The 23610-nt window shown below is 36.4% G+C and overlaps 1 long non-coding RNA gene across 1 annotated transcript in view; it reads right to left on the bottom strand.

Moving 5' to 3' along the window:
* Positions 1-4262: 4262 nt before the first annotated feature.
* LOC308532051 overlaps positions 4263-23610 on the bottom strand; it is a 30608-nt gene continuing 11260 nt past the window's right edge. The window contains exon 3 of the long non-coding RNA XR_013996954.1: positions 4263-4354. This is a non-coding gene — a long non-coding RNA (uncharacterized lncRNA). The remainder of the gene's footprint in view (positions 4355-23610) is intronic.

The following is a 23610-nucleotide window of genomic DNA, read 5'->3' on the forward strand; positions in this document are numbered from 1 at the left end:
TCTTCACTAGGCAATTGGCCTGGAGGTCAATCCCTCCCAGTGACACTAATAGCAATCAAGTCTCAACTACAACAAGACTGTGCACACAGCCCTTACAGAGGCACAACTAGCATGCCCAGCTCAGATAACTAGGGAAGCTGAGCCACTGAACCCTGCAGGACACCTAATACACAAATACACTCTACCAATTTCAGAAGGTATAACAGCTCTACCTAATACATAGAAACAAACACAGGGGAGCAGCCAAAAGTAGAGACAAAGAAACATGTTACAAATGAAAAAAATGGAAGAAAATTAGTGTTCAAAACAATGGTTATAAACTCAAGGATCTTAATGAAAGCTTTAAGGGACTTAATTATAACTTCAAAGGATTTAGTGAGACTTTAAAGGATCTTATTGAGAATGTCAAAGACATAAAAAAGGTCCAGTCAGAAATTAAACATATTCTAACTGAAATAAAGAATAATTTACCAGGATTCAACAGTGTAGTAGAGGATTCAGAGAATCAAGTCAGTGATTTGGAATATGAGGAAGCAAAAAAACACCAAATCAGAAGAGTGAAGAGAAAAAAGAATCCAAAAATATGAAGGCAGTGTAAGGAGCCTCTGGGACAACTTCAAGCACACCAACATTCATGTTATGAGGCTGCCAGAAGGAGAAGAGAGAGAGAGCAAGATATTGAAAATCTATTTGAAGAAGTAATGACAGAAAACTTCCCCTACTTAGTGAAAGAAATAGACTTACAAGTCCAGGAAGTGCAGAGAGTCCCAAACAAGAGGAACCCAAAGAGGCCCACACCAAGACAGATCATAATTAAAATGCCAAGGGCTAAAAACAAAGAAAAAATCTGAAAATCAGCAAGAGAAAAGCAGTTAGTTACCTACAAAGGAATTCCCATATGACCATCAGCTGATTTCTCAACAGAAACTTTGCAAGCCAGTGGGGAGTGACAAGAAATATTCAAAATGATGAATAACAACACCTGCAACCAAGATTACTCTCGCCAGCACAGCTCTCATTTAGAATTGAAGGTCAAGTAAAGAGTTCACAAACAAAAAAGCTAAAGGAGTTCATCACCACTAAACCAGTATTACATGAAAGTTGAAGGGTTTCTATATATATATAAACCAAGCAACTGGAATGATGTAATGACCGGAATGACCAGTCGCTATGCCACGCACTACTGTGGCCATCTGGCCCCACCCAACCTCCCATGACCCTTTCTCCTTGGCTGGCCCCAGCCCTGTTTGGATCCAATGGGGGCAGGCCAACCGGACCACACCTGTGCAAGAATTCATGCACCGGGCTTCTAGTTCTTTAAGAGGAAGAGGAAGAAGAAGAAGAAGAAGGAGAAGGAGAAGAAGAAAAGAAAAGAAGAAGAAGAAGAAGAAGAAGAAGAAGAAGAAGAAGAAGAAAAGAAGAAGAAGAAGAAGAAGAAGAAGAAGAAGAAGAAGAAGAAGAAGAAGAAGAAGAAGAAGAAGAAGAAGAAGAGGGAGGTGGAGGAGGAGGAGGAGGAGGAGAAAAGACAAAAAATATGAACGGTAAAATGGCAATACATACATATCTATCAACAATTGATTCTAAGCTCTTTCTAGAAATCCAGTATTACCCTAATCCTCAAACCAGATAAAGACATTACAAAGAAAGATAATTACAGGTAATATCCCTCATGAACATAGATTCCAAAATTCTCAACAAAATTCTAGCAAATCAGAGTCAACATTACATTAGAAAGGTCATACACCATGACCAAGTGGGATTTATTCCCAGGATGCAAGGATGGTACAATATCTGCAAATCAATAAACGTGATACATCATATAAATAAATTGAGAGATAAAAAATCATATAATCATATCAATTGATGCAGAAAAGGCATTTGACAAAATCCACACACGTCCACACACTCCTCTATAACTCCCTCACTCTCTCACACACTCTCCCTCTCCACCTTCTTGCTGATCATCATCTTGAAGGTCCTGGTTCTATTTTACTCATCAGTTCATTTCATTCATTAGAGTTGTTGGGTCATCTACACAATGAAATACTACGCTCTGGCAAAAAAGAAGGAGTTCTTACCATTTGCAACAGCATGGATGGAACTGGAGAACATTATGCTAAGCGAAATAAGCCAGTCAGTGAAAGATAAATACCACATAATATCACTCATTTGTGGAATAAAAGAACATTATAAACTGATGAACAAAAATAGATATAGAGACAAAGAAGCATCGAACAGACTATCAAACTACAGTGGGAAGGCAGGGGATGGTTGGGGGGTTGAGGAGAGGTAAGAGATCAACAGAAGGATTTGTATGCATGCATATAAGCATAACCAATGGACACAAGACACCGGGGGAGTAGTGAGGGCATGTGCTGGGGGATAGGGGAGGCAGGAGGGAGGTCAATAGGGAAAAAAGGAGACATATGTATTACTATTTGTAATACTTTAAACAAGAAAATAAAATTTTAAAAAATAGAACCAGAAGCATGGAAACATGGAATAGAGTGATGAATCTGAGTGAAGGGAAGCAGGAAGAGATTAAGCAAAGAATTTATATGCATATATGCATTACCTATTGACACAGACAATAGGGTGGTGAAGGCCTGGGGCGGGGCAGGAACAGAGTGGAAGGGGGCGATTGGGGGAAAAACATAAGGACATCTGTAAAACTCTTAACAATAAAGATTTTTTTTTTAAAAAAAATAGCCATTTCCCAGGTATTGATAATGCTTTTTAGGCAATAATTTCTAATATCTTTGAAGGAGAGGGGTCACACACTAATGTCCTTCTCATATAGCTTGAAGGACCACTAAGTCATTCATGGAGCTGAGTTCAGAAAGTAGCTTGTTTGCCACAGTGCTATACCACCTCTTTTAGCCTAAATGCCATGAACCCCAGTATTAAAGTATTAAAAAGCATCACACGTATAATTTTTGTTGCACACTTTACAAATAGTACTCATTTTAACTAACATATTAATTCAAATATGTGCATTTGGAGTATTACATTAGACACTATGAATAAAATATAAAAATCAATAGCCAATAAATATTCTTATGTAACAGAAATATGCTTTACGAATCACATAAATTCTAATTTTGAGATGATCTGCAAAATACATAATATATACATTTTTCTCAAGTTGTATGGCAAACAAAATAACCAACATATTTCTTCTGGAACTTAACATTATTATAAAATATTTAATTAAATCCCTTTTGATATTAATTCTATATTACATCAGAGCCTAAAACTGCTTTGTCAACAATGTAACAGTACATATGTTAAATAATACTATAAATTTAAAAGCTGCAATTATGTACATTATTAGGAGGCAATTACTAATATATTAAATAGATTTCAAAAGTCTGCATAATAATGTATTAGTTTAAGTCTTAAATTACATAGATAATGTTGCCCCTTTTATAACTTTATGTGCAATTTTTAAAGATATAAAAAATCATTAAAAAGTATGTGTTTCAAGGACATACTCTTGAAGTATCTTAAACATCTTTGCAAAAAATCAATGTGAAAATGTTTGTAGGCTCAGGCATAAACTCTTCTGATAAACAAGTCCGTTCATTCCACATGCAATATTAACTCTAGTAGAACATGATTAAACATAATTAGATCCTCTTAGCAGAATAAGCCATGAATAATCCTTGTCATTTCTTTCAAATTGTTAAAGCATTTGAAAGATTAAATATTGTAATGGATTAATTTCAACTTTGGAGTCTCATTTTTAGTATTAAGACTTTAACTGTCATGGGAAGAAAAGTTACCTAAATGAAAATCACTCCTTATCTGTGAAGACAGTTACCAAATTGATAAAGCAGAGATTTACTGTAAAAGATAATTATTTGTATATCAACTAGGATTCTTTAACTTGACTAGCTGTTAGATTTTTAAGAAATAAATATGTATACCAAGCACAAATATAACACTTGCGAATATTCATGTATTTGTGAGTTGTTTTAAAATCAGTCATTAGAGGCACTAATAGTATAATTGAGGGTAAATTGGATTTGAGCAACATGAGTCCCAGTTCCAGACAAAATGGAATAGATTCTTTTTACAACTATTTCTTTTATTAAGTATAAGTAAAACTATGGACAAAACCATAGAGCAAATAACATAAGAAGACTCTGAAAGGTGGGAAGAAGAAGATAGATCTTGAGTTTTTGAGGAATGGCTTAGCTTTTCGCTTTTCCTATATTCCAGACTGGAGGCTGGGGAAGCTAGCAACTGAGCAATGCCCTCCGACATTGGCCATTATCATCAACAGGAAGCAGTTACTGAAGACAGACCATCCTCCTTCATCAATCCTAAGAGATTTTTGGGGTGGAAGTCTCTGCGGGGGGAAGGTTAGAGAAAAGTAAAGCTAGGAAAATTCCAGAACAATGAGAATAGGGAAACTAAAACAGATCATTAAACAGCATTTTGCAGTCACCAAGTAAATCTTATCTTCCCTAAACCAATGACACTTTAGAGTAAATGGTTGGCTTGGCTGGTATGGCTCAGTAGTTGAGCATTGACCTATGAACCAAAATTCATGGTTCCCTTCCTGGTCAAGGCACATGCCCTGATTGTAGACTCAATCTCTTGTAGGGGCTATGCAGGAAGCAGTTGATCAATGATTCTCATCATTGATGTTTCTATCTCTCCTTCTCCCTTCCTCTCTGAAATCAATAAACATATATTTTTTAAAGAGATTAAATGGTTTGCACTTCTCCTCCCCACCATAGGGCAAATAGTTTAAAACCCACTACTCAGGAAGGGAGACTACAGAAATCCAATTAGTGCCATTTGCCAACCACACCCAAGTACAGACAAATTGAGAGAATAAATCTCATTTTGGTACATGAGCATAAAGCTAATGAATATTCTATTGATCTGCCCCTAAGACCTCCCCTAAATGCCCAGCCTTTAAAACCCCTGAAAATTAAGGTTCTGGTGCACTCTCCTTCCAGGGCACCCACCCATGCCATTTCCTTCCTCCTCTCCTCCCCTCCCCCCTGCAGATATCCCCTAACCTTTAAGGGACCCTTATCAGATTATCTTGAGAGCTGATTCACACTGAGGTTGATGTCTATTAATTATCTTTTTGGGGTTTTTTAAATGCAAGCCAGAATTTATGGACAGCAGCAAAAACAACAACAATAACAACAACAACAACAAACACACAAAAACTTAGGAGAGTCAAAGAAGGGAGGGCATATACTAGTAAAAAGCCCTAGGCTGGGCTGCTTTAGCTCACTGGGAGTCAGAGGACAGGGGGCCTTGGAGATAGGTTCAGGGAGTTAGCCTGGGATGAGCTGCAGCTGCCCATTGCTCCCCTGGTTGCAGAAAGTTTCCTCAAACCAAAAGAAGTGAAAAATAAATAGACAAGAAAGGAAAAGGGATTACAACCAGAATTTCTAAAAAGGATATGTTAAAAGTAAATATATATAGAAAACTAATAAAAAATAAACCTATCTATTAAAAGATGGAGCATTTCATATAGGGCAAATACCAATATTCATGCAAAAATATTTCAATGTCACTTAAACAAATGAATACAAATGGACAAATCAATGAAATACTATTTTTACCTATAACATTGAAAAAAAATGTGGTAATGATTATCAAAAGTGGACTGGTTTAAATAATACTGGTGAGAATATAAATTACCTCTTTTAGAAAGAAAAATTGGCAGAAAGGTGCTTATTATATTGTAATACCTAAAAATCAATTTTTATGCAAATGCCTGACAATGGAAAACGGTTAAATAATTGACAGTGCATCTATATTATTAACTATTATGTAGTCATTAAAATCATGTTTTCAAATAACATGTAGTAAGATGGAAAATGCTTAGAATGTAAAAATTAAATAAGACAGGATATATAATTGAATCACAAGATTGCTAAGAAAACTATACATTCATTAATATGCACAGTGTTTATCATTTTTTAAAGCTAATGTAATACAATGGTAAAACCAAATATTTTTTTTTAGCTTCTTCTGAGGATGAAGAAAATAGATGTTATATCCCAAAATGAAGTGTGAGAGCATATTTTAGAACTTGCAAAAGGAGGCTGTGGAAAACCGTTGTTTTCAACCTTCTCATATACATCAAGAGGGGAAGTAGATCAGCAGAGCTGGCTAGAATCTGTGGGGTTCTGATGTACATGCAGTTCATCTACCTTTCTCTGCCAGGAAGAAGAATTAATGAAATTCTCCCTTCACCTCAAATAAAAAGAGAGGGCAATAATGAAACTGCTCAAGGAACGTAATAGCTGTCTCTTGCAGTCGGCGTACCTGGTGGACAGATGTCAGGATGAGTTTGAGAAATCCGGGGGTGAGTAATTCTCTGACAGGTTAATCTGCTGAGGCGAACAGTACTTCTGCATTGGGATCTGCCTGTCTCCTCAAAACTATCCTGACAGGAGACCCGATGTGGCCTCTTGTGAGAGACAGCTTGGTGGGTTTGTCCTGATTTTGCCTCAGATCGCCACCCAGAGGGCCAATGAGACCCCCAAGAGGGAGAGAACATGTATGTGATGGAGGAACACTGAGAACCAGGCAGGAAAAAAGAAAGAAAGATAAATGGGCCATGGCCTAGTCAAGGGAACTGCAGTTGAAAACTCCAGTGAGGCAAAGGGGCCATGCAGAGCCCAAGAAAGTATCCCATGAAGGAAAAGTCATTTTTAACTATCTCCATGCCCAAAGAGCACATTCCAACTCTGAACAGTATTAGTCAAGAGTTGCCCTTGTTGGTTTGGCTCAGGGGATAGAGCATGAGTGTAGGGACTGAAGGGTCCCAGGTTCGAGTCCAGTCAAGGGCACATGCCCAAATTGCGGGCTTGATCCCCGGTGGGGGGGGGGGGTGCTGGAGGCAGCCAATCAATGATTCTCTCTTATCATTGATGTTTCTATCTCTCTCTCCTTTCCCTTCAATAAAAAAATAAAGAGTGTCTGACCCTCTTCCTCTCCTCCTTCACCCTCCCTCCCCCTGCAGAGGTCAGACGCTGTGACTGACAAGATGAAGAAGGAGGGGCAAAGACCTCAGTCAGGAAAAGAGAAGAGAGCACTCTCTCCTGTCACTGCCCAGCCTACACGCAGGCATGGCCTAGGAAAATGTTTGGAATTAAGTTGAAATGTTGAATATTACAGTGCACTAAAAATATTAAGTACTGTTTGGAGAAGATTTCATTATCTGAAAGTGACTAGATAAGCCTGGGGACTTGCCCTAAATTCCATTCAGGAAAAGAACTAGGTCTAGGAGGAGAATTAGTCAACAGAATAAATGAAAAAAGGGAGGAGGAGACAAGAATAAATATGCTTTGTGATTGTATCCCACAAGATGTACTTGATCCATATGGCAGCCACATCAGGAAGAAAGAATAAAAACCAAAAGGAAATCTGTCCTTATTAACGGTAGTATGTGGGGAGATAGTAATGTGATTTCTAGTGACTTTTCTCTTTCGTTTTTTTCTTTCTGATTTTTATAAAATTGATATTTATTTATATTGTAACCAAATTGGATTTGTAGTGCATGGCTGCCTGGGTCCCAGATTATAACAAAATGACTCTTTTTAGTTAAATATATAAGCTTCTTTCAGAAAGATGAGATGGTTTTTCACTACAGAGTTATTGCAGTCCTAGAAAAATTGTAAGATGTATTTAAATGGCAGTTTATTTCTTAAAATATCAACTTAATACATTAAACATATCACTTTTTACTATTATATTTTTAGAAAATTTTAAGTTTCCCTAACAAAAAAATGAATCATTCACAGTGTGTTAAAGAGGTTCATTTTTAGTCTGTAGTCAATATAGTTGGGTCAGGAAACTGGGTTGGGCACAGGGGAGGAGAGCCTATCATATATGCTCTGAACGAATGCTTCATAGTTCCCATTCATGTCTGTAACTGCACTTAAAAAATTGATACACACATGTACATACACACAATATTTTACATAGTCTGTAACTCCTTTTTACTTATAAAAGTATCATATACTTTTTAGAAATTTATGTAGAAATAAATATATTTTATAACACCAATTGTTATCTTTCAGTGAAAATGTTTCAATATTTTTGTGTATTAGACATTTTTAATTTGAGGAGCATGCATTACTGGACAATCAGAATGACTTGATTTAAGTTCTTAGCTGTAATATTTCTTATTTATAAAAATGCCCAATCATTTTTCGTAGGAGAGTTATGATTTAATTAATCACTTGACTCTTTGAGAATATAAAGTGCTAGATCAGTGAAAATTTTTCAGATATTTGTCACCATAAATGCAGAGCTGTGCATTAATTTTTACTTAAATCTCATAAATTAAAAGTTTAATGTAAATAAATATTAAAAGAGATTATCTGAAATGTTAGTGTCAGTAATTGTGGGGTTTTGGTTATAGCAGATGTGCAACTGAACGCCATAAGAGAAAGGATGCACAGAGAAATTAATCTTCTTTATCTTCTTCATGGTGTTTTTTATTTGTTTGTTTGTTTGTTTGTTTTCCCTCGCCTGAAGATATGTTTAGAAAGAGGAAGGAAGAGAGAGAAAATAAGAGAGAGAGAAGAAAGAATCATTGATCGCTTGCCTTCCACAGGCTCCCTGACTAGTGATCAAACCCAAAACCTGTGTTTGTGCCCTGACCGAGAACCAAACTTGCATCCTTTTGGTGCACAAGAGGACTCTCCACCCAACTGAGCCACCTGGCCAGGGTCTTCCATGGTGTTTTTATGACTCAAATGGGATCTTGTCATTAAAACAGAGAATTACTGAGAGTGAAATGGCAAAAAAAATTAAATACTATATGAAGTTGATATGTCTACATTGACAAAGTACTGTGTGTGTATGTGTGTGTATGTGTGTATGTGGAGAGAGGGAAAGAGAGACCTAGAGTGTGGTAGACAGAATTTCTAGATTCCTGTCTCCTGGTGTATCCAACCTGTATATGCATTCCTCCTGAGTGTAGCAGGATGTATGGGTATGAGGGGATAATCTCTTCCATGATCAGGTTACATTACATATGACATGTTGTAATAGCCTGGAAAGATGAAAGAAATAAGTTGTAATGTCATGAGAGGACCAAGTAACTAGGACCTGAGGGCAGCCTCTAGGCACCGAGAGTAACTCCTGGCTGGCACAGTGTCAGCACAGTGGTTCTACAAAGAATCAGTTTCCTAAATTCTTCTCTGGCTTCTAGAGGCCACCAGCATTCTTTGGCCCCTTCTCCACTTTCAAAGCCAGTAAGGGTGGGTCAAGCGCTCAGATTGAGTCACCTCAACCTTTTCTAGGTCCCTCCATATTTAAAAAGCTTTGTGATTACATTGCTTATGTAATTAATCAAATAATCTGGGGAAATCTCCCTATCTTAAAGTGAGCTGATTAACAACATTAATTCTATCTGCTATTTTAATTTTCCTTTGTCATAAAATGTAATATATCCACAACTTCCAGAGATTAGGCATAGACATCCTTTGGATACTATTTATTATGTCTCTCAAATATCTCAACAAAAATGAATATTAGAATGATGGAAAGACACCACAAACATTCACTTTTAGAGGTTTATTGTAAAATCTTAATCACATTAGTAGGATGAATATCTAGAAAATTTCCTAAATTATTGAAACACAACAAAATTAAACTTTTATATCTTTCTATGGCAATTCTACCTTGTACAGTTTTTAATAAGTTAAAATAATCTTATAAATTAAAATACTGTTAGTATACACTTTAATAAAGATAAAATATATTTAAAATTCAACTAGTATTTGCTTAAGTTTATTATCTGCCAATTGGTTGTATACCTTAGTAATAGAACCCAAAGCCTGATCCAGAATATTGTTAGGTTCATGTTTTATTAAAAAGTTTCCTTTTTATTGAAAATTAATAAATGCTACTATGATATGAAAAGATTATTAGTTGTCTAAACAGAAAGCCAAATAAACCATTAATTTGGATTTTTAAGGTAAAATAATTAAGGAAAACAGAGTAGGAATAAAATATATGAGTTCACTTTATTATTCCAAACACCTTCCTCCAAAAAATAAATACAAGTTAATCTGATTTAAAATTACCACTAAAAATATTTATTATTTTACAAAACTATAAATTCATTGTTATCAAGTGTGTAAAATGTTCATTTAGTCAACATATTTATGGTCTCTTAGAAAACTTGCTTTGTCTGTCTCTTTACCAATTTAATTATATGCTCATCATATATCATAAACAAAACCTGCTCTAGTTAAAAAATGTTTCATTATAAACATGTCCATGAAGTAAGCAAATAAATCGCTTAGTGAAATCAGGTTTCACAGTGGGGCTTTTTACTCTAAACAGGGAAAAGTGTCACTTTAAGGAAAGAAATAGATTTAGTCAACAATCCCTGTGGCCCTAGCCACAGGCAAATAAGGAACACTTACCAACCTTTGAGGATATCTAAATAATATGGATTACTTAAAATATTATCAGACAAATGAAACTTGGTTCAAATCGTACACTCTAAACTAGGTTGGGGGAGGATAAATGATATGGATTCATTATAATTTAAAATAGAAAAGTACTATTGTAGAAGATGACAAATTTATACTCTAAGATTGACATGATTGTAAAAATCAATGCTCTGGTTTGCAACCTCTGATGAATAATGGCATGGTTTTTTGTTTGCATACTTACTTGGTTGCTTTTTAATTTATTTTTAATATTGAATTATACCTTTTTGCTATTTCAATGCAGAATCCTAATTTTAAAATTTTAAAACGCCTAAAGAAACTACATCTGAGGTCCTTTAATCTTATGGTCTTCTAGCCAATACGCTACTCAGTAAAGCTATCAATTTGAATCAAAGGACAGATAAAGAGCTTCCCCAACAAGAAAAAGCTAAAGGAGTTCATTACCACCAAACCAGTATTACAAAAAATATTAAAGGGGCTTCTTTAAGGAGAAGACAAAATATGTGTAATATGAAAATGAATAATAAAATGGCAATAAATATAAATCTATTAATAATTAGTTTAAATGCAAATGGATTAAATGCACCAATCCAAAGACATATGGTGGCTGAATGAATAACTAAACAAGACCCTCAGATATGCTGTCAACAAGAGACCCACTTTAGATTGAAAGAACACGGAGACTGAAAATAAACGGGTAGAAAAATATATTTAATTAAAATGGAAACAATCAAAAAAGCTGGGGTAGCATTACTTAAAACAAAGGCTATACAACAAGAAACAAAGAACGACCCAGCAATTCCACTTCTGAAGAAGATCAAAGCATTACATGGAAAAGACATGCCTTGGTCTGTGTTCTCAATGGTTAGAGCACTAATTGCGCACAGAAGAGACTCAGGTTTGATTTCTGGTCAAGAGTATGTACCTGGGTTGTGGGTTCACTCCCTACTCCCAGCTGGGGCATGTTTGGGAGGCAACCAGTGGATGTGTCTCTCTCACATCCATGTTTCTCTCTCCCCCCACCCTCCTTTATTCCCTTCCATTCTCTGAAAAATAATGGAAAAATATCCTAAGGTGAGGATTAAAAAAAACAAAGCCAAAAAAAGACATATACATCCATATGTTCATTGCAGCATTATTTACAATAGCCAAAATATGGAAGCAAGCTAAGTGTCTATTAGTAGACGAATGGATAAAGAAGTGGTGCATATATACAATGGAATATGATTCACCTATAAGAAAGAATGAAATATTGTCATCTGCAACAACATGGATGGACCTAGAGAGTTTTGTCCTGAGTAAAATAAGTCAGACAGAGGAAGACAAATGCCATATGATTTCACTTATATGTGGAAATTTAAAAAAATAGTAAAAATAAACAAGCAGACAGAAACAGATTCATAAATACAGAGAACAATCTGATGATAGTCAGATTGGTGGAGGTTGAGAGGATGGGTGAAGAAGGTGAAAGGATGAAGATGTACAAATTGATACAGAATAGTCACAAGGATGTAAAGTACAGCATATGGAATATAGTCACTAATATTATAATTACTGTGCATGGTGTCAAATAGGTACTAGATTTATCAGGGTTATCGCTTAATAGAGTGGTTCTCAACATTCCTAATGCCACGACCCTTTAATACAGTTCCTCATGTTGTGGTGACCCCCAACCATAAAATTATTTTTGTTGCTACTTCATAACTGTAATTTTGCTACTGTTATGAATCGTAATGTAAATATCTGATATGCAGGATGTATTTTCATTGTTACAAATTGAACATAATTAAAGCATAGTGATTAATCACAAAAACAATATGTAATTATATATGTGTTTTCTGATGGTCTTAGGCAACCCCTGTGAAAGGGTCGTTCGACCCCCAAAGGGATCGCGACCCACAGGTTGAGAACCGCTGACTTATAAGTTATATTATGCCTAGTCACTGGGCTGTACACCTGAAGCTAAAGAATATTCTATGTCAACTGTAACTGAAAGAAAAATTATTTAATGTCAAAAAATGTAATACATATTTGATCATATATCAAAAAATAGATATTGCTCTAGTATTCCTCACAATGACATGTGATTGTGTTAAAAATGCTTAGCCCCAAAATTCTAACATCATAAAATATCAACAATATTGCATAAAATATACTAAATGTTTGCGGTGGACTTAATTGTGTCCTCTCAAAATTCTTATGTTGAAGCCCTAACCCCCAGTGTTGCTGTATTTGGGACAGAGCCTAGAAAGAAGTAATAAAGTTTAAAAACTGCACCCTGCTGGAGCATGATCTAGGACATCCAGCCTCCAGAAATATGAGAAATAAATTTCTGTCAATTAAGCCACCCAATCAGTAGTTTGTAGTTTTTCAGCCCAAATGGACTCATACAGTGTTTACGCATTACTTGGCTTTTGAGACTAAATTTATATATATATGCCTATTTCAAATTTTGCCTCATTGTAATTTTTCTTTCTTGGTTAAGTCACTGTTTAATTCCATATTGGACATTTTTTTCACATCACCACTTTGTGAGCTTTTTCCTACCTGTTTCTTGGGATTTCCCATTATTTGTTATGACATTATGGGTGATACCACTGATTTTTATTGACTCAACCATAGCTCATTTTCCACAACAGTGCTATAGCTTTTGCCAAAAGCGTCAGATACTTCCAGAGAAAATTCTTACAAAATCCCTTTTCCTCAGCCAGAGTCATCTTCAGACTTCTCAGGAACTTTGTAAAACACACAAACTATTATCTTGGGTTATTCCTCATGATTTTCCTAGTACTCAGTAAGCATCCCAGATCTTACATGACGATATTGGCTAAATCAATGAACCAACCAAGGACTAGCTTCATATATATTTCAGAGAAGAAGGGAGAGGCAAGAGAGAGAGAGAAACATCAATGATGAGAGAGAATCATTGATCGGCTGCCTCCTGCACGCCCCTTACTGGGGATCAAGCCCACAAACGGGGCATGTGCCTTTGAGGAATTGAACTGGGGGCCCTCACTCTGCAGGGCAATGCTCTATCCATGGAGCCAAACAAGCTAGGGCAGGACTAGCTTCTTTCCCCTTGTCTTGCTATCTAGGCACTGATAGGCTCAGCCTATTTGACTCTGACTGTGCACTTACCCATGATGCTCATTCCTATGAGGCCTCAAAACTTTGTGGCAAAGGTATTATCAACAGGAACTAGTTTCCAAAAAGAGTAAAAGTCAAGTTTCCTGCAGTAGCATCCAGTGTTGTTGATACCAGCTCTGGATGGGCAACAGCATTCTGTAGTATGTTTGGGCATTGTTCTGAACTACATGGCCTGCAAACCTAATTCTCTGTCCCACCCCAACATTCCGTGAGCTACTTACAATCCTTTAGTAAATCATGTTTCTGCTTGAGCCAACCAGAGTTGCTTTCAGTGAAGACCCTCGACTGACATTGTACTTTTTCCTGGGCAGACAAGTCACCACTTTTAATAGATACCGAATAGAATCAGTGATCCAATGAAGGGTAAAAGCTACAATTTAAAGGAAAATAACACTCTTGAGAAAACTGTGGTTAAAATGTCCCTCCAACTAAATTGGGTTGTAAGACTTTGAATGTGAAACATTTAAGAAAGAAGGCTGTAGAGACATAATGGCAGTTTATATATTAAAGCAGTGGGATATCTTCTTTACTTTTACCAAATGCCTTTATTTTTTTAATCATCAAACACATTTAAAATGTGAATAACTTTATTTCATATTCACATTTTATTCATCGTAAAACTCTTGCCCATGATGTATAATAATGGCTTTGTCTTAGATTTGACCCTGAGTATAGTTCTGAGTCCTATGGTATTTTGCAGGAAGACAAAATACCAACATACATGAAGCTTTATAATATAAATTAAAATAAGTCAAGCAAAGTCTTGATTTTTGTATCTTTAGTCATTTACAAATGTGCTTGCATCAAATGACAAGAGCTACAGAAACTTGACAGGCTTTATCTAGTTAAGGTCCTCGCTAATCTTAGCATGATACTACCACCCTCATTTTACAACTGGTGTAACTAAAAGAAAGAAAAAGAAAACATTAGTCCAAGGTCACAGACACACACATACAACACACACACACATACACACACACACACAACACACTGCCAGAAATTATAAATCCAAGCTCATAAGGAAGAAAATATCAAGTTAAAAAGAAAGAAAATAATACCTTTTTAATAGCATCTTCAGTTAGTATGCGTGTACATAGTGGAAGGAATAAAAATTATCTGCTCTGAAAACTTGAATTTTATTTTCTTAAATTTTCATCTTACTGACTGAATTATGAGACTACTCAGAACAGGTCTGTCCTGCAGTTAATGCTAAACTTCTTGAGGTCACAAACTGTTACTGGATTTACTCATCATCTTATTCCATAAACTCTCCTTCAATCACTTCATGAAAAATAGAAAAACAACAGATAGTCCAATAATATCCAGAGCTCTGGTCTGGTTTACTGTCTTCCTACTTCTTAATGGACAAGCTAGTTAGCCCACAAAGCTAAAAGTCTTACTTAAACGTGTGTAAAAGTGCATGGCACAGTGGTTGGTATGCAGTTAGATTATTTTTGTTTCCCTTAAATTCACAATCACTTGTAAGCAGTTATATCTTCATTTTATTTTAACTTGGTCTAATCCAGATAAAAAGATGAAGCCATCCCACCGTGCACTATATAAAAAAAAATAACAAGAAAGGAAAATATTTATTTGTTTGTTTTTTAAGGTCCTGATGCTTCACTTAATGGCTGAAGCAAACATAGGAAACACAGCAGGAAATTCCAGGAGGGTCAAGTATATACTTGAAGGGGCTGGATTTCAGGAAGAAAAAGTGAAGAATAAGAGAGGAAATGGGTGGTAGGAGGAGTAGTTTAAGGCTAAGATCTCTTTTGACAGTTTTCATTATGCTCTGAATTCAAAGGGAGTTCTAAACAGGAGCACAAGGTCATTTTAACAATTTTAGTTTGAATCTCAAAAAGGAGCAAAGAGAGTTGCCTTGTGTCTAACATTGGACAAGAGTCCCTCAGTGTCCACTAAATGTGACACACAGGCAAACTCTCCAGAGGAGAGGAAAGCAGAAGCAAACTATCAGAAGCCTCAGGCCTCTTGGTTGATAATCATGGGCAGTATAGTGTGGTGGCTTGGAGTGTGGAGAAGGAAGGAACATGGCAGTAGTTCACACACTCAACAAATTTCATAATCAGGCATCAAAATTAGTCATCATTCCATTAAAAGGGATATGTTTGCACTAATTGGAGCTCATGCCTTTTTGTTTACTCTTGGTAAAATTCTGCAACCTTTACACTACAACAAAAGACAAGTAGGTGTGAAGCAATCTTTTACAATTTCACATAACTGACATTTAGAATATAGTATTTATTTTCTCTTTGAAAATGGTCAACATGGGATAATGGGTTGGAGAGAGATGGAAATAACAAAATTGTGTTATGCAGATAACCTCAAGACTTTCAGAAATCCCAGTGAATGTACTGTTCTTAAGGAGATAAAAGTCCTATCAACTAAAGTACTTTAAAAACCCTTCTTACTAAGCAGCTATCTCCTGAGGCAGTTCCATTACCTAAGGATCGCCAATAGCCCAGGGTTCCCGTGAATATCAATAGAAGGATCTCATATATCACTTCCTAATCCTAAATATAGTTCATATAGAATGTTGCACCCTCTTCTTACACTCATCTTCTTAGACAAAGGTCTTTTCCCCTTGAGGCTATTCCATTTAGTGATCACTCACATCATTTATGACTCTCCATAATCAATCATATCAGAATGTCTAGAATGGAGAAGTCACTCATCACTAAGTTCTTCATGTTTCTGTTCATGATTGCAACTGGGATATTTATACCTGTTCTAAAGCTTTACAAGTCAATATCAATGACTTGTTCTTTGGAAAGCCATGTGTCCATTTTACTGTAGCAGAATTAGGAAACCTGTGAACACAGAATCAAATCTTAGTAATTAGAAAGAGCTATAAAGCATACCAGCCACTTAATCCTGCAGAAATATATGTTGATACAATGTCAGTTTTCTATTTTTCACCACATTTTTAAATCATATATATATTTTAAATTATATATACATATATATATATATATATATATATATATATATATATGTAAATGCCTAGATTTTTCAGGCAGACAAAATAAGTCTAGTCAGCTCACCTCCATGTTCTTCCGTTTACTCCCATTAAATATGGAAAATGTGCGGGCTCCTCATGTGGAGGCATACATGTATTTGAAAGTATTTCACATCTAATCCTGAAGAGACATTACAGAGCTATACATCAAAAAGAGTATGTTTTTGGAATTCTACAAACCTTGTTTGAATCTTTGCTGTGTGCTTATGCACAAGATCTTTACCTCTCTGAGCCTGCTTCTTTAATATGGAGATAATACTCAATTTTCAGAATAGTAAGAATTCTGTGAAATAATGCGTATGAAATACATACCCCATAGTTTTTAAAGTTCATTCCTATTTTAATTAATTATACATGTTTAAGAATTCAAAGTTTCTTTATGTGATATTATGAAAATTCAAGTTTCCCAGAGCCAAGTGTCTCATTAAAAAGATAGCATTCATATCATAATGTAAATTATTTAAAAAGTGTATATAAATATATTTTTATGTACATAAAACTACAAGGAAAGGAAGTGTGGAGAAGAAAGGGACATGACAGCAGTAAATGTGCACATTGTATATAGATGTAGTGCATTGCAGGCCTGGTCTCCCCCAACTGCCCTCCCCTGCCGGTCTGATCGCCCCTAGCCCCCTGCCAGCCTGATCTCATCCCTAATTTCTCTCCCCTGCCAGCCTGATCACCCCTAACTGCCACTGCCTTGGCCCCACCACTATTGCTTTGTCTAGAAGGAAGTCAGACGTCCAGAAGATGGCCGGTTGACCCGGTCTAATTAGCATATTACCCTTTTATTAGTATAGATAAATACATGTATATATACATATGTATTTAATGTGTGTGTAAATGCACATAAAGTATATACACATTAAATATGCATACATGTATATAAATATAGAAAATATATGTATGTGAATATAAATTATAGACATATATAGGTATACTAGAGGCCCAGTGCACAGAATTTGAAGGGGGTCCCTCAGCCCAGCCTGCACCCTCTCGCAATCCAGGAGCCCTTGCGGGATGTCCGACTGATGGCTTAGGGGAGCAGGCCTAAGCTGTCAGTCGGACATCCTTAGTGCTGCCGTGTAGGCGGGAGAGGCTCCCACCACTGCCACTGCCACTGCCACTGCCACTGAGCTTGCCAGCCGTGAGCCCGGCTTCTGGCTGAGCAGCACTCCCCCTGTGGGAGAGCACTGACCACCAGGGAGCAGCTCCTGCATTGAGCACCTGCTCCCTGGTTGTCAGTGCGCATCATAGCGACCGGTCGTTCTGCTGTTTGGTAATTTGCATATTAGCCTTTTATTATATAGGCTAGTATACATATGTAATGTTTATAAAATAATTATATACATATGTAAATATATAAATGTATACACATATGCACATATATGTATAAATATATATGCAGAATCTGGCTTAATTATTAGCTAACTCAGGTCTACAAAATTTGGAAATTAAATAATTTTTAACTGATCAATCTGACTTCTTCAAAATGGTTATTAATTTTATAAGTAACAGCTAAAGAAATTGCACAATTTTAATGATGGGTCAACAGCATCATATTTTTTTACTCAAAAAAATTTATTAAAAAGTTTATATGACTGGAAGCCATATATCAACAAACATTTCTTTTTCTGTAGTTTTAAAATTTCCTATATTAGCCCTAGGCAAAATGGCAGTGGCTTCAAAGTCATTTTTAAATTCTCCCATAAAATCAGAACTACTAAGATAAGACTAATAAAAACAAACAAAAAAAACAACCACAAACAAATAAAAAATAGACAGGAAATTAATGAAATAGAGAATAGAACAATAATAAAGAAAAATTACCAAGACCAAATGTTGGTTATCAAGAAGATGAGCAATATTAGTAAACTTTAACTAGACAGACAAAGGGATGAAAAAAATTCAAATTAAGAAAATCAGAAATTAAAGAGAGCACAACACAACCAATCTTAAAGAAATAAAAAATATTATAAGGAATACAATGAACAATTGTATGCCACCAAAATAGGTAACATAGATAAAAAGGATATGTGCCTAGAAAGACCCAAACTATGAAACTGACTCAAGAAAAAAATAGAAAATATGAGTCTATCTATTTGAAGTAAAAAAGAATGAATTAATAATCAAAAAAAACTTTTTACTTAAAAAAATCCATGGTTCACTGGTTACTTTTGCCAGACACTTTAATAACTATGATTAATTTTTCATAAGCTCTTCCATAAGTAGATAAGGATAGAATACTTTCTGCTCATTCTAGGAAGTTAGTATTTCTATGATAGCAAAACAAGATTACCAAAGCAAAAAACAAAAACAAATAAACAAACAAAAAAACCTACACATCGATATTTTTTATCAGTATAGGCATAAACTTCAATAAAATACTGATAAACCAAGTTCAAAAACATATAAAAAAAGATTATATACCATTATCAACAGAGATTCAACCCAGTAATGAAAGGTTGGTTTCACATGCAAAAAGCAATCAACAAAATACACATTATCATCTCAATAGACATATATATATATATGTCTATAGCCCTAGGCACCTGCTCCCTGGTTGTCAGTGCGCATCATAGCGACCGGTCGTTCTGCTGTTTGGTAATTTGCATATTAACCTTTTATTATATAGGCTAGTATACATATGTATACATATGCCTATACTGATATATATATATATATATATTTATGCAAAGTGTGCCCTTGGGAGTTCAACCAACCAGGAGTTCGTTCGCTAGCTATGACGTGCACTGACCACGAGGGGGCGGCACAGAAAAGGAAGGTCTTGGTTGGCAGCCAGCAGCTGGGGAAAGTACACCCTGGCCGGCAGCCAGAGGTAAGGCCCTGGCCAGCAACTGGAAGGACCTGATCAGTCCTACCAGTGCACAAATTTTGTGCAACAGGCCACTAGTGATATATATTGACAAACGCTCACACCCATTCTTAACTAAAAATACTCAATAAACTAGAAATACAAGAAAACTTTCCCACACTGATGCAGGGATCTAGGAAAACCTCAGAGCTAACGCATTATTCTCTAAGAATAAATGTTTTTGCCCTGGCCAGTTAGGCTCAGTGGTTAAAGTGTCAAAGTGGGTGCAATTGCTGAAAGATCTGTGGATAGAAGCAACCATTCTGGAGGACACAGAAAGAGGCAAAGAGACTTACAATGGCCCAGAGACTCCAAGAAGTGAACTGTCAACAAGTGCTCATCCACAAATGGGTCTTCGACCTGCATGTAAAGTTCAGCAGGACGATTGAGAACACCCACTGAAACCTGAAGAGACTATGTAGGCTCCGGCTCACAGGTGAATAAAGGAGGCATAGGAATAGGTGGTCAGAACATTGCCTTCTGGGTCCTGTAAGCTCTAAAAACCAACCAACTATAACTGCTTTTCAGAACTCAGTCCACCCAGAAAAGGAACCACTGGAAGACAAACTTAATTGAACAGGAAGGAGGCACTGGGGCAAAGGTAAAACAAGTTCCGCATAAAAGTGAGAGAAGCAGATGACACTGATCTCACAGGACACAAGCCTATATTATTGAACAGCGACTGTTAACAACAGAGGAGGGTACCCCAAAGATGTGAAGCTGGACAACATATCCCTCTCTATTAAGAGAACAGAAAACCCAGTAATAGGTGTGCTGGTCAGTTGCCTACTAACCCTCAGGTTCAGACATATCCTCTATATTCTGTGATACTGGAGCAGGAATTTGCATGCTATTTGCCAACAGGCATCCCATTAGGTTCTGCCAATAATAGGAGCTACTATAGCAGGACTTCAAGGCAGAGCAAAGGAGAATGAATTCATTCTTTCCCTGCCTCCACACTGTTCCTAATAGCAATGCCCTATCAGGACATTGCACCACAGCAGAGAACCTTGCTTCTAGCCTCCAACTGCACTACTCCATTGTCCCAGGCAGCTCACCATTATCCTTGGTGTTGGACAGACCTCCGACAGGAAATTCTGTGTACAGCTATGTGATACTTTCACGTAAGCTTTTCTGTATTGATAACCCATACTCCTTCCCTCTGTTTTACCAGGTCTAAATGTGGTAGCTTTCTGCATAGTCATTACCAAGTGACTCCAGTATTCCCTGTTTGCTCATTCAGATTTTCAGCACCTGTGAAATCAATTCATACAGTCAATTCCCTCTGTTGAAATACATAGTTTAGTTGTTCTATTGCTGTATAGATCCTAACTGAGAAAATTCTTTGGTGGGTTGGCAATGTTTTTGAGGGCTGGCTAGATTCCATGCCAATGTGAAATAGAATCCTAGCAACCCATAGCATCTGAAGGCATCATGGTAAATTAAGTTATAAGCAGCTGCTCCTGACAAAGTGCCTGTTAAGTACCAGGACAGATAAAGTGGTTGTTGCACTTTACAACTGTAAAGTGGTGGTAATGATAACTTTAAGAGCTGGGAGGATGGAAGACTATTTCTTATTGCATTGAAGATCTTTACAAAAAGATGACAAGATTGGGGCTTTAAACTCCCATTGAAGTCACAAGGAGCCAGAGAGCTTCTATGGCAGACAATGGAATCACTATTCCTTATAGCCTTAGAGCCAAGCCTGCTAAAAATAAGACCCAACATTTAATTGCACAACCTGAAGAAGTAAAATGTAAGGTGAACTTACAGATTCACCAACTAGAAGAGCATTGATTGGGAAAAATGGGGACGCCGAGATTTGGAAAGAGAACACCTGGGTGAATGTGAATAATGCTGAGCATCCTGAAACCCCTAGTTTTCCTAAGTCTTCTTTACCAGCAAAAGCTTGCCCTTCTCCACGTTTGAGAAAACTAGCTCTGCTTTGCTTGAACACAATGTTATAAACTTACTGATTCACTACCATGGTAAGCATAAGCTGTGCACCTCAAGACCCACCCAAACCATTCATTATTGCGTGTAATCTATACTTAGTGTCAGGTCTCCGCAGGCTTGGGGAAAACAAGAGTGAAGTCTAACAAAGAAGAATAGTTTAGACTCCGGAACATTTGCAATGTTTTGTCAATTTATATCACCAGAAACTTTGAGAAACATATGTGGCATGAATTTTAAGAGTGTTAAACCATAGAGGACAGAATGTAATTTTTATCGTACCCAATGTCTGATATGGATGCATGTATCACAGAGGCTGGATTTAATGTGGTAGCTGCAGCAGTATAAGCAGCTCTAGGAGCTTGCTTTAAACTAAAATATTGACTTGAGAACACCTATTATCAATGAAGTTGATTTTTTAAAGATTTTTATTGATTTTTAGAGAGAGAGGAAGGGAAAGGGAGAAAGAGAGAGAAACATTGATGTGAGAGTAGAAAATGGATCAGCTGCCTTCTGCACAGCCCCCCCCCCCCCCCCCCGGTGATGGAGCCAGCAGCCTGCGCATGTGCCCTGGCAGGCAATTAAACTGGCAACCTTTCCATGCAAGGGATGATGCCAAATCAACTGAGTCACACTTGCCAGGACAATAGAGTTGATTTTCTTCAGTATAATATAGAAGGAATCTAAAGGCTTCAGAAGACATGGATTTGTAAGTAGATTCATGCACAATTGCACACTGGACACTCATGTGAGCCCTAAGGATGCCCCTTTTAATAAAATATTGAGAAATAGCCCAGATGGAATAGCTCAGTGATTGAGCATGGACCTATGAACCAGGAGGTCATGGTTGGATTCCTGGTCAGGTCACATGCCTGGGTTGTGGGCTGAGTCCCCAATAGGGGGCATGCACTAGGCAACTGATCAATGATTCTCTCTAATCATTGATGTTTCTATCTCTCTCTCCCTGTCATTTCTTCTCTGAAATCAATAAAAAAATATTTTTTTAAAAAATTGAGAAATACGTTAGACATGGTGGCTGGTTTCCCCCCTGTGTGATTCAAAAGAAAAATAATAAAGCCACAATGTTTCTTATGACTGATCCTTAGGAATCACACATCTTCACTCCCAAAGTACATCATTGGTCATACTGATTTTGTGAGAGGAAAAGGTACAAGGGCATGCATACCAGGAGGCAAAGATCTGTGAGTGCCGCTTTGGAGACTGGCTACTACAATTTGTTTGTGAGTTTGTCTTTAAAATAATGAAAATACTGTAAACAAATATGATGAGAAATTAAAATGACCCAGAAATAACTTGACATGTGAAGCTAAATTTTAAACATTTATATTATTTATTGGATTGCTGGCCTAACCAAAAATAACTATTTCAAGTGACCAAACACAAAATTTAACTGTATATTCCTAGATATTTTTTAAATATAAAAAGATTGAAAAAATAATCTCAAAGTTCTTTTGTGTGATTGTGTGGTTGGAAGTAGTGAAGACTTTTTCTGATAGTTTTTTCTGCTAGTAGTGATAGTATTATATGTGTATTATAGAATAGAGACAATGAATAATTATATTGGTGTCTTTGTGAACATAAATTGTCAACTTGGTTGATACACATACAAGATCAATGAGGCTATATACAATTCTAATTCAGTTGCTACTAAACTTGAATTCCAAGATCATAAATGAACTTAAGTTATTCCATTGAAAATGCCCAGAAACTAGAATGAGCCTAGTTTCATAAGACACTGGTACTCAAACTGTAGTCTTAAAATATAATTTTCCATGCATAGAAATCAGGGTCCTTTAAGAAGGATCTTATTCCTGTTCAGGGAAAGAAAATGTAGAAGGTAAGACTAGCACATCCTGGCAACCATAAAGAAAAAGAAGACATCTAAGACAGGGCTGGGGGGAGGGGAGTAATTAAAAGGACAATAGCCAACTTGAAGCACCTCCCACTGGCCAAAGAATTAAAATACATAAAATGTGATTCAATCCAGCAGTCATTGAGGTTCTTTAAAACCATAATAATAAAACAGAAAGGGGAAAAAAGAAAAAAAAATAGGAAAGTAATTTGGAAGATGCAAACTCATCAATTCATTATTTGACAAGAATTAAGCACTTATCCACCTTTTC

Source organism: Myotis nattereri, assembly GCF_964212035.1.
Source record: "Myotis nattereri genome assembly, chromosome: 1".
Classification (NCBI taxonomy): Eukaryota; Metazoa; Chordata; class Mammalia; order Chiroptera; family Vespertilionidae; genus Myotis; species Myotis nattereri.